Source organism: Pseudophryne corroboree, chromosome 8 (genome assembly GCF_028390025.1).
Source record: "Pseudophryne corroboree isolate aPseCor3 chromosome 8, aPseCor3.hap2, whole genome shotgun sequence".
In the NCBI taxonomy this organism is placed as follows: Eukaryota; Metazoa; Chordata; class Amphibia; order Anura; family Myobatrachidae; genus Pseudophryne; species Pseudophryne corroboree.
In genome coordinates, this window is record NC_086451.1 from 430,313,575 (window position 1) to 430,322,858 (window position 9,284).

Sequence of the window (9,284 nt, forward strand, 5' to 3'; positions counted from 1 at the left end):
TTTCTCTCCCCTCTCTTTCCCTGACACACTTCCTCCCCTCTCTCCCTTGTTCCTCTCTAGCTCTCTCTACCTCTCTTTGTCTCACCCTCTTTCTCTCCCTGACACTTTCTCACTCTCTCTCTCTTGCTCCCCTCTCTCTCTCTTTTTCTCTATTCCTCTTTTCATCTCTCCCTCTTAAGGGGGGTACACACGGAGCGATGTTCAATTAATTTCTTAGTAATCTGACTAGATTGCTTAGAAATTAAGAACACATCGCTCCGTGTGTAGGGGTGCCGGCGACAGTGATGTGCGGTCCCGTGCGTCGCTGTCCCCGGTGCTTGATTGGCCTGCATGCAGGCAAAATCTAGCAGGTCGCTCATTTCACCACTGGGTGAAATGAGCGCCCCCCCCATCCATCCCCCCTCGCTCAGCACACATCGCGCCGTGCTGAGCGGGGGGTAGATGTGTGCTGAGTGGTCTGTGCTAGACCGCCCAACACACATCTCTGGGGAAATCTCCCTGTCAGTACGGCCCTTCATTCTCCCTGACACTGGGTTTTGTAGTGGCATTTGCATAACGTTGTGTGACTGGCAAAAGACGCAGACAAGGATGTGGTTGCTCCCTACTCAAAATCAGGTCCTCCATATATCTGTTAGGAAAGCTAGGTGTCAGAAAGGAAGTAAAGCAATTAGTGACAGATACTGATCACAGAGGGCCACACAGGCCTGTCTATCATGGGTGCAATGTGTTTGGTGTACCCATGTTGTTTTCATACTTTTTTTAAATCTAATTTCAGTGCAGTATACCTCCACAATCAGCGGTAACAAGCTAAAGAGCAAGGGCTTCACTGATCGCAGCTTACAGGCACAACCAAGACGTATCAGTACTTCACAGTAAAACCAATTAATCGTAGAACAGCGGATAGAGATAAATACTCATTTATTCAGGAGAGACCACGGCACCCTCCAGACTACGGCCACTTGGTATTAATATATCAATTTACGACAGTACGTTACAAAGTTGTTAGCCAGGAATTACAAGACATCCAAAGTAGGGTAGCTCTAAAACAAGGCAGGCTGCCGAGACTGTATGGAGTCTTTAGGGAATTAACCCAGCTTTATTGGTACCATCAAGACTTCTCCGTATATGTGCACCAACGAGAGAACCGGAGTACTCAGAGTGACACTACATCTAATATAGACAAGTTAAGTTAATACCGTATTTTAAAAGTTAGTAAAGTAACATACAGTAATTAGTACCTATAACATTGTTAAATCTGAGACTGTTCAGAGTGGGAATGGGACATGTGGTACTAACCTTTTTCTCCTAGGTTGGCCTAACTAAGGTAGTGAAGAGAAGATTGACTAAGTGTTCCAGAATAATAAAATTGTGTTATGTTTGTTGAAAGTATCACACTGTGCCTTGAGACATTGTAACGGTATTTTGGTACTGCGTTATTGTTGCAAGACCTCGATTACTGAGGTTAGTAGATCAACCAAGGAGTAATAATAGCGAATAAAGCTTTTAATCAGAAGAAATCGGCTGTCAACATATTGTCTGGAATTAGATTTAGAGGAACAAAGTATCACAAAGGAATTCAAGGTACAGTTGGCATTCCTAATATTGGATACGGGTGTTACAGATTGACTGTCTGAGTAAGAAAAAAATGTAACAACAAAATATTACTAATAAAGCGTATATGGGGTAGATGTACCAAGCCTTGAAAAGTGATACATTTCACGATGATAAAATACCAGTGACTCAGCTCCTATCTGTTATGTTACAGGCTGGGTTTGAAAATTGACAGTTAAGAGCTGGTTAGTTAGTTGGTACTTTATCACTGTACAATTTATCACTTTTCAAGGCTTAGTACATTTTGCCCCTGGCAAAGGGAGAAAGACAAATAAAGATAACTGCACAGTATTACAGTATGCTTCTTTAATGATGTACTAACTATACAAACTTCATTTACATATTAATCAGTAAACTGGTGTAAACAAATACTGTATAAAATACTTGAACCATCTTTAGAAAATACAGTGCGTCTACTGATGTAAGTATTCGTATTAACAATATGGTACATAATAAGTTAATAAATACAATAAATATTTAAAGTATAAAATGATGTAAACGACAACATGTTTGCTATAGGTCAGTTGTCGCAGACTATATTATATTATTATAACACTAAGATGTGTAGAAACATGGAAACAAAGAATCATGATGGATACCTGGGAACACATATTGGGAGGTTTATATTTAATTATTCTCGAATTCAAAATAGCCGTATGAGAAATACTTTGCACAGATGGAGTAAGATATACTGTAGTAACATCATGAACTGCTACTCGGCATACAGCTCACACTTGACGTCTCCATACTGATGCAGCAACATCATAGAGGGCTAGCGGTCATTTTAACACAGTCTCAGTTACTCTGGGGCAGATTTATTAACCTTGGGAAGCCATAGGGAAGTGATAAACCAGTGATAAGTGCAAGGTGATAAATGCACCAGCCAATCAGCTCCAATATTCAAATTGACAGTTAAGAGCTGATTGGCTGGTGCATTTATCACCTTGCACATATCACTGCTTTATCACTTCCTCATGCCTTCTCCAGCTTAATACATCTGCCTCTCTGTCACAATAATATCATAGGTATTGGTGTTTCCAGGTTCTAATGGCGAGACGGTAATACTGTATTACGCAGGACACCCAATGTAAACATCTACAGTACAGAATTACTGCTAAATGCATTATTATTACTCACTAATGGATTTACGCTAGGCACAATAGACTGAGACAACAGTATGTCATGTAACTTTTTTCTTCCTAATGCATATTTAAGGATTTAATTCATCAGCAAAAAAAGCAAATAACAAACAATTAAGAGATTAGAAAGAAATGCGTGCTTAACTGGGATTGTGTAGTGGTAAAATTCATTTCAGTTTAAATGCATACCGGGGACTGAAAATTGTGGATTAGTTTTAACAGAGAGATCACAATTTCCGTGTCGACAGCAGGTCAGGCTAATTGGTTGGATTCTTTCCGTACTGCTGTCTAGAGCTCAGTTCATGTTGATCTCGTTGGGACAGAGTTTGGACATGTTCTCTATCACTTTGTGCTCCAAACTCTGGGTCCATGTGTTGATCTGCAGAATTTCTCCATAAATAGCGTGTAATGTAGCTCGGGTACCTGGTACCACTGAAAGCTGGGGTTGAGAAACGAACACAGCCTGCAATCTGTAGAAAGAATAAGCATATATTAATATTGCTGTAATATACAAGTAGTTAGCAAATAGTGTATGTAGGAAAGTCATTCAGCAGACAAATGTACAGTAGATCTTATCCTGGAGCTGATCTCCTGCTTTTCATCATTAAGAATGTTAAACAAATATCAGAAGTGGTAGAAGCAGAGCCGGCCCTAGGTATAGGCAAACTAGGCAACTGCCTAGGGCATTTGGTATGCCTAGGGGCACAAGCAGCTTCTGCTGATTAAAATGATATGCTGCATGCATTTGGGTGGGGTGTGTTCAAACTGAAATCTTAATTGCAGTCTAAAAATAAAGCAGGCAGTATTTACGCTGCACAGAAACAAAATAACCCACCCAAATCTAACTCTCTCTGCAAATACTGTATCTGCCACACCTGCAGTGCATATGGTTTTGCCCAACTGCTAACAAATTTGCTGCTACGATCAACTCTGAATTACCCCAAGGGGCATTACTGTGAGGAGTAACGTTTATAAGGTAAAGGGGTACTACTGTGTGATGTAACTTGAATTAGGGACACTATCGCATGATTTAATGTGAATAAAGTTGCACTATTGTGTGGCGTAATTTGAATTGGGGGTACTATTGTGTGGCCATTTCCCTTCCCAGCAAGAACACACCTCTTTTTGGGCTGTGCACTAAATGTGCGCACTGTTCCTATTTAAAATATAGGGGGTAGGAACACCAAAATAAGGACTGCTATCGGTGAGAGGTGATAGTGCTGGGAAAGCGGTGAAGGGTCAGAGGTGGAACTAGCGGTGGTGCTAGGGGGCACCAGCCAAAATCTTGCCTAGGGCATCATATTGGTTAGGGCCGGCTCTTGGTAGAAGTGGTATACAAAAAGCTGAGCAGAGTATTGAGTCAAGAATGTTTAGGGGTTGATGAGTTCGTATTGATTTGGTATAGGGTATATAGGATTCACAGTGAGGCAGAAAGAGAAGAGGGAAGGCTGAGTTGGAGAAGCTGGAAGTGCCACACAGGTGGTGGAACATGAGGTCCAGTAAATGTCCAGTGTGAAACAGTAGATGGGAAAAAATGTCCACTAGGTAAGAGGACAGGACCGTCAGGACGAAGAGTGGGGCTGTCAATGGGAATGCTGAAATCTCCACCCACTACATTAAGGATCAGTGCCACTTTTATATTGTAGCTTAATTTATGCTGAGATATGGTGCATGATATATTCTGTCTACAACAGTGGGTAGAAATGCATAACTAGAGCAGTGGTTCTCAAACTCGGTCCTCAGGACCCCACACAGTGCATGTTTTGCAGGTAACCCAGAAGGTGCACAGGTGTTTTAATTACTCACTGACACATTTTAAAAGGTCCACAGGTGGAGCTAATTATGTCACTTGTGATTCTGTGAGGAGACCTGCAAAACATGCACTGTGTGGGGTCCTGAGGACCGAGTTTGAGAACCTGTGAGCTAGAGCACAGGTTCTCAAACTCAGTCCTCAGGACCCCACACGGTTCATGTTTTCCATGTCACCCAGCAGCTGCACTGTGTATTACCAACTGTCACAGTTTAAAAATCTACAGGTGACCTTCAAAACATGCACCGTGTGGGGTCCTGAGGACCGAGTTTAAGAACCCGTGAGCTAGAGCATAAAAACATTATCATTTTGAATCATAAGCAGAAACTCTTTTAATTACAAAACCTATTGAAACAGGTACTTACCCCAAATAATAAACCCATCAGCAACCCCAGAGCAAGTACGGCGGACAAAGCAATGAGGATGATGGCCCAATATGGCACTGTAATATAAATAACAATATGTGTTTTTTGTTCAAGCTATTAATTGTAAGTTTCTTTCTATAACAATGCAGAGCACGCTTGTATCACATAATACGCCAAATCCTGGGAAAGAACATTGTAAAGTATAAAGGAAGTTTTATGGAAAGCTGAAAGCACACAATGGCATTCCCATAAGCAGCTTGCTTTGTTATACCTATGTCTAAGTTTTTGTAAGTTTTTTTTTAGTTTATAGATTTTACAATCCACTGTTTAAGTAACAATTCCACCTAAGACTAAGGGGGAGATTTATCAAATCTAGGAGAGAGAGTGGATAAATTGCTCAAAGCAACCAATTAACTTCTATATTTTTTATAGTACAGCCTTTAAAATGACAGAAGCTGAATGGTTGTTACTTTATCTCTCTCCACTGGAACATCTCATTTGAAAAATCACCCCTTGATATTTCATTAACGGTAATTTAGATAAGCTACAGTAGTTGTACTTACCTTCAGAACTCTAGGTCACCCAAGGCATACCTCCCAACTTTGTAATGCCTCATAGCAGGACTCTTGCATGCCACATCAAAAGGGGCGTGGCCTCAGATGGAAAGGGTGTGGCCTTGGGCAGAAGTGGGCATGGCCTTATGGCATGGTCCTGTGTTTTGCATTTTGGAGGTGTGTCCAGTGCTCCCAGAGCTGTTGGGCAACCCTCGGCTCACCACCATGGACCGAATAGATACCGTGTGCGTGAGCACCGCAGCCAGAGCCGGCCCTAACCAATTTGATGCCCTAGGCAAGATTTTGGCTGGTGCCCCCTAGCACCGCCGCTAGTTCTGCACGAGCTGCCTGGCATGAGTCAGCTGGTAGCTCTGCTAACGTCGGGCGCCTTTTGTTTATGCATCATATTATTTGCATTACTATGTGGATAGGATGCACAAGCAGCTTCTGCTGATTAAAATGATATGCAGCATGCCTATATTCTGTGTGCGACTGCGGCTGTATCTGCATATGAAATGCTACATTACAGTGATTATCAGGAACACACTGCAATGTAGCATTTCGTATGCAGATACAGCCACAGTCACACACAGAATATAGGCATGCCACATATCATTTTAATCAGCAGAAGCTGCTGGTGCCCGTAAGCATACCAAATGCCCTAGGCATTTGCCTAGTTTGCCTATGCCTAAGGCCGGCTCTGAGTCCGCAGCTATTCAAAGATAACTTGCTGCTTTGCAGAGCAGTGGGTGATCAAAGGCTCCACCAACTGTCCCCCATGCCCGTGAGACATTTCAGCCCATAGGTGGAACAGTGAGACAGTGGGGTATATTCAATAACTGTCGGAAGCTGCCGTCTTGTCGGAAAGACGGTAGCTTCCGACAGTTTTAGGTCGGAAGGAGTTCCGACCTATCCATTAGGACCCCGTTTATTCCGACAAGTTGGGTTTCCTGTCGGAATGCACGCTGATCGGCGGCTTCAGGAGACGGAAGGGGGGGGTGCAGCGGGGTGAGCAGGAACTCAGCGGCAGCGTCCACCCAGCTCCTGCAAGCGAGGTCCTGCTTGCTGGAGCTGGGTGGACGCCGTCGTGAGCCTCTGCTGCTGCAGCCACTGCTCCTCCCGTCTCCTCTCCATCTCATCCTCCTCCGCTGCCCTCCCGCTGCTGCCCCCAATGCCGCAGACATCCCTCCCACGGCAGCACTGATGGCTCCCACCCCCCGTGCCGCGCTCCCGGCAGCTGCTGACAGCAGCGGCAGGACAAGACACCGGGAGTGGCCAAATCCGACAGTCGGATTTGGCCACTCTTTTGAATAGGGGTTGTCGGGTCCATTCCGACAACTGCATGTTGGAACGGACCCGACTCTTATTGAATATACCCCAGTATCTGAGTAGTGGGACAGTTGGGAGGTGTGCCCAAGGGCTCAGGGGATCAGCACTGCAATCCTTTCTCCTATCAAAGCTTGCTGATTAAAACACATAGCAGTGTAATGAATGGAACTGCTCTGTGGCTGCCCTATTTACTGTATTGGAAAGAGAAGGTCACAGTTAATTGGCATCAACACCAACTCCCTATGCTTGATAGTATCTCACCTTAGTAGGAGAGAGGATTGCAATACTGGACAAATGCATTCCTCCCAACTGTCCTTATTTTTGCAGGTTAGTCCCATTTTTTGGGGACTGTCCCACCCACGGGCAGCAGTGTTGCGAGATGTGTGTGTGTGTGTGTGTGTGTGTGTGTGTGTGTGTGTGTGTGTGTGTTAGAGATGAGCGGGTTCGGTTTCTCTGAATCCGAACCCGCCAGAACTTCATGTTTTTTTTCACGGGTCCGAGCGACTCGGATCTTCCCGCCTTGCTCGGTTAACCCGAGCGCGCCCGAACGTCATCATGACGCTGTCGGATTCTCGCGAGGCTCGGATTCTATCGCGAGACTCGGATTCTATATAAGGAGCCGCGCGTCGCCGCCATTTTCACACGTGCATTGAGATTGATAGGGAGAGGACGTGGCTGGCGTCCTCTCCGTTTAGAATAGATTAGAGAGACACTTGATTTACTAATTTTGGGGAGCATTAGGAGTACTCAGTACAGTGCAGAGTTTTGCTGATAGTGACCACCAGTTTTATTTATAATCCGTTCTCTGCCTGAAAAAAGCGATACACAGCACACAGTGACTCAGTCACATACCATATCTGTGTGCACTGCTCAGGCTCAGGCCAGTGTGCTGCATCATCTATTATCTATATATAATATTATATATATCTGTCTGACTGCTCAGCTCACACAGCTTATAATTGTGGGGGAGACTGGGGAGCACTACTGCAGTGCCAGTTATAGGTTATAGCAGGAGCCAGGAGTACATAATATATTATATAGTGAGTGACCACCAGACACACAGTGCAGTTTATTTAATATATCCGTTCTCTGCCTGAAAAAAGCGATACACACAGTGACTCAGTTAGTCACATACCATATCTGTGTGCACTGCTCAGGCTCAGGCCAGTGTGCTGCATCATCTATATATATTATATATCTGTCTGACTGCTCAGCTCACACAGCTTATAATTGTGGGGGAGACTGGGGAGCACTACTGCAGTGCCAGTTATAGGTTATAGCAGGAGCCAGGAGTACATAATATTATATTAAAACAGTGCACACTTTTGCTGCAGGAGTGCCACTGCCAGTGTGACTAGTGACCAGTGACCTGACCACCAGTATATATAATATTAGTAGTAGTATACTATCTCTTTATCAACCAGTCTATATTAGCAGCAGACACAGTACAGTGCGGTAGTTCACGGCTGTGGCTACCTCTGTGTCGGCACTCGGCAGCCCGTCCATAATTGTATATACCACCTAACCGTGGTTTTTTTTTCTTTCTTTATACATACATACTAGTTACGAGTATACTATCTCTTTATCAACCAGTCTATATATTAGCAGCAGACACAGTACAGTGCGGTAGTTCACGGCTGTGGCTACCTCTGTGTCGGCACTCGGCAGCCCGTCCATAATTGTATATACCACCTAACCGTGGTTTTTTTTTCTTTCTTTATACATACATACTAGTTACGAGTATACTATCTCTTTATCAACCAGTCTATATATTAGCAGCAGACACAGTACAGTGCGGTAGTTCACGGCTGTGGCTACCTCTGTGTCGGCACTCGGCAGCCCGTCCATAATTGTATATACCACCTAACCGTGGTTTTTTTTTCTTTCTTTATACATACATACTAGTTACGAGTATACTATCTCTTTATCAACCAGTCTATATATTAGCAGCAGACACAGTACAGTGCGGTAGTTCACGGCTGTGGCTACCTCTGTGTCGGCACTCGGCAGCCCGTCCATAATTGTATATACCACCTAACCGTGGTTTTTTTTTCTTTCTTTATACATACATACTAGTTACGAGTATACTATCTCTTTATCAACCAGTCTATATATTAGCAGCAGACACAGTACAGTGCGGTAGTTCACGGCTGTGGCTACCTCTGTGTCGGCACTCGGCAGCCCGTCCATAATTGTATATACCACCTAACCGTGTTTTTTTTTTCTTTCTTTATACATACATACTAGTTACGAGTATACTATCTCTTTATCAACCAGTCTATATATTAGCAGCAGACACAGTACAGTGCGGTAGTTCACGGCTGTGGCTACCTCTGTGTCGGCACTCGGCAGCCCGTCCATAATTGTATATACCACCTAACCGTGTTTTTTTTTTCTTTCTTTATACATACATACTAGTTACGAGTATACTATCTCTTTATCAACCAGTCTATATTAGCAGCAGACACAGTACAGT

The 9,284-nt window shown here is 43.8% G+C and overlaps 1 long non-coding RNA gene across 1 annotated transcript; it reads right to left on the reverse strand.

Moving 5' to 3' along the window:
• Positions 1-2,581: 2,581 nt before the first annotated feature.
• On the reverse strand, positions 2,582-5,568 carry LOC134947917 (uncharacterized). The gene is made up of 3 exons (XR_010182855.1): positions 5,489-5,568; positions 4,926-5,002; positions 2,582-3,220 (listed from the first exon to the last, which is right to left on the reverse strand). It is a non-coding gene; the product is annotated as an uncharacterized LOC134947917 (long non-coding RNA).
• Between the last annotated feature and the right edge of the window lie 3,716 nt (positions 5,569-9,284).